The 3063-nt window shown below is 43.2% G+C and overlaps 1 non-coding gene across 1 annotated transcript; it reads right to left on the bottom strand.

Moving 5' to 3' along the window:
- Positions 1-547: 547 nt before the first annotated feature.
- Positions 548-654, bottom strand: LOC111727502. The gene has a single exon (XR_002775053.1). It is a non-coding gene; the product is annotated as a U6 spliceosomal RNA (small nuclear RNA).
- Between the last annotated feature and the right edge of the window lie 2409 nt (positions 655-3063).

Here is a 3063-nt window from a genome sequence, read left to right as displayed (position 1 = left end):
GGATGTAGAGTCCTCCAACAGTGTGGTATAAGGGATAGAGAAGCTTTTCAATGCTGCTGGGAGAAGTTCTTAAACTGGAGTAGGCCAATCACTAACTGTAATTCTCTTCCTCTTCCATTCTCTCTGGACAACCTAATGGTTCATCAGACTCATGGAGACCTCCAATTCCAAAGTTTCCTATCTTCTTCATGGCTTCCTTTATTCCCAGTTCCATTTGGATTCCACCTCTCCCAACTCCTGGTTCAAGCTTTGTACCACTCTGGTTTAGTTCTGCCAAGATGGCTAAACCATACCATGGCTCAACCCCATTCTCGATTTTGTCTACCCATACTAGGCTGCTGAGTGCTTCTATAGAAAATCCCACAACCAGGGAAATTGGTGCCTCTACAGATTCATGGTCTCTAATCTCAACTGGGCCCTAAACATCCCTCTAGAATCCTTTATAAGGCCAGAGGTGAGGAGTTCCTCCTCCGGCCAGCAGATCCATCTGTACCTTGCTTTCCATCACCTGTACTTGCCTCCATCAAATAGCTACCACTTTTTTTTTTTTAATATGGAACACTTCATGAATTTGCGTGTCATCCTTGCGCAGGGGCCATGCTAATCTTCTCTGTATTGTTCCAATTTTAGTATATGTGCTGCCGAAGCAAGCACAATAGCTACTACTTTTATTCTCCCATAACTTTTGTTGATTCTTCCTTCTAGTTTCCCCCTTAGGCATATAAACAGAATCAAATGTTCCCTATCCTAAAAATAAAGGAATAATTGAAGGAATGAACATGTTTAAAGTCCTCCGTTACTGCTGTTGAGTTGTCCACACTCTTGCTATCCACTTCCTTCTGATCCTGGAATTTTCCTGCTGGGTCCTTGGTCTTGGGAATCAAAGAATAAATTCACCGAGTGCAAGAAAGTGAAAACAGGAATTTATTGGGAAGAAAGGAAAGAGGGAAAGCAAAGCCTTCAGCGTAGTGGAGGGGGTCCCAAGTAGGTTGCCACTTTTGGCTTTTTGCAGTGGTTCTCAACCTTCCTAATGGCTCCTAATGCTGCGGCCCTTTAGTGCAGTTCCTCATGTTGTGGTGACCCCCAACCATAAAATTAGTTTCATTGCTACCTCATAACTGTAATTTTGCTACTCTTATGAATTATAATGTAAATATCTGATATGCAGGATGTATTTTCTTTGTTACCAAAGGGTCAAGACTCACAGGTTGAGAACTGCTGGTCTAGGGGCTTTTAAGTCTTAAGTCTTTTCCTGGTTACTGGTTGCAGCCATTGATTAGCTCTTTCAAATTAAAATGGCTCACGGTTACTGGCTCCCTGTTCACACCTATGGTCTTCCTTTGTTTTTTTGTTTGTTTGTTTTGCTTTGTTTTTGTTTTTTTGAGACAGAAACCCAAGCTGTCACCCTGGGTGTGGCATCACAGCTCACAGCAACCTCCAACTCCTGGGCTCAAGAAATTCTCCTGCCTCTACCTTCCTAGTAGCTGGGATTACAGGTGCCCGCCACAACGCCCGGCTGTTGTTTGGTTGCAGCCATCATTGTTGTTTGGCGGGCCCGGGCGGGATTTGAACCCACCAGCTCAGGTGTATGTGGCTGGCGCCTTAGCCACTTGAGCCACAGGAGCCAAGCCTATTTTTGTATTTTTAATTGAGACAGAATCTCACTTTGTCACCCTCCTTAGAGTGTTGTGACATCACAGCTCACAGCAAACTCCAACTCTTGGGCTCAACTGATTCTCCTGCCTCAGCCTCCCAAGTAGCTGGGACTACACAATGCCTGGCTATCCTTTTTTTTTGTTCAGCAGGCCGGGGCTGGGTTTGAACCCACCAGCCCCAAGGCATGTCACCAGCCCCCTAACCACTGAGCTACAGGCGCCCAGCCTCATGGTCTTCCTTTACCCAGTCCCCTTGGGGGTCATTCTTCCTGGTCTGTCCCACCCAGTGACAGCTATTGGCTAATGGCTGCATAGGTTATACAAGCCCTCTGTGGTGGTTATGAAACTTCCTACTGGGGATTTTCCAGTCTTGTTGGCTGTGCCTAGTCCCCTCTCCTGACCCTGCCTCAAAGCCTTCTGACTCCTATCACTTATTTCTCATTTCTTCTTCAAACCCAGTGTGGTCTGTCTTCTGCACACTCTACTGTACAGAAACAGTTGGCAGGGAACACCACTGACTGCTATCTTGCCAAATCCAATGGACACTTTTTTGGCCTTATACAACCATCCATTCTACTGCTTTTGGAATAATGTGTCATTTTAATCTTAAATCAAATTCTGTAGTTTCTGGGACATCACCTCCCTAAATTCTCCCACGGTACTGCCCTATTTCTTCTCCTACCTCTCTTTTTTTCTCATGTTTTTGCAAAAAATCCCTTCTCCAATGTTGACGTACAACATAACCACACTCAGTACAACTACCCAAATCAGAAAAATTAGCATTGACACAATATTAACTAATCTAGAACTCTTATTAAAATGTCAACAATTGTCCCGTTAATGTTTTTACTTTAAAGATCTCAATTGCCTTTAGCGTGATTCAAGAATTGGGCAACGTTACATTCCATAAAATAGAGTAAGTGCTCCCTCATTAATGGTTTTTTTTTTCCGGACTAGGATCTGATCCAGGGGCATGTGTTGTGTTTCATTGTCAATTCTCCTTAGTCTCCTTTATTCTGGAAAATTTCCTCAGTCTTTGTCATGATCATGACATTTTTCAAGGGCATTGGCCAGTTATTTGGTAGAACTTCCCTCAGTTTGGGTTTGTCTGATGTTCTGATGAGATTAAATTTCAGGCGTTTCATTTTGGGCCAGGAATACAACAGTAGTAATGCCGTGTCTTTCACAGTGCTTCCTATTCGGAGACACATGATGTTGATTTGTCCCACTATTGGTGATGCTCTTCTGTATTCCTTAGTTAAGGCATTGTCTGCTAGGTTTCTTCACTATAAACGTAGTATATGACCCTCTGTAATTGAGTAATATGAGGAATGATACTTTGAGATTATGTAAATATTCTGCACTTCATCCAACATTTACTCACTAAATTTAGCATCCATTGAAGACT

This window comes from Otolemur garnettii, unplaced genomic scaffold (assembly GCF_000181295.1).
Source record: "Otolemur garnettii isolate 467f Iridium unplaced genomic scaffold, OtoGar3 scaffold00109, whole genome shotgun sequence".
Classification (NCBI taxonomy): Eukaryota; Metazoa; Chordata; class Mammalia; order Primates; family Galagidae; genus Otolemur; species Otolemur garnettii.
This window is presented reverse-complemented; position numbering and strand designations above follow the sequence as displayed.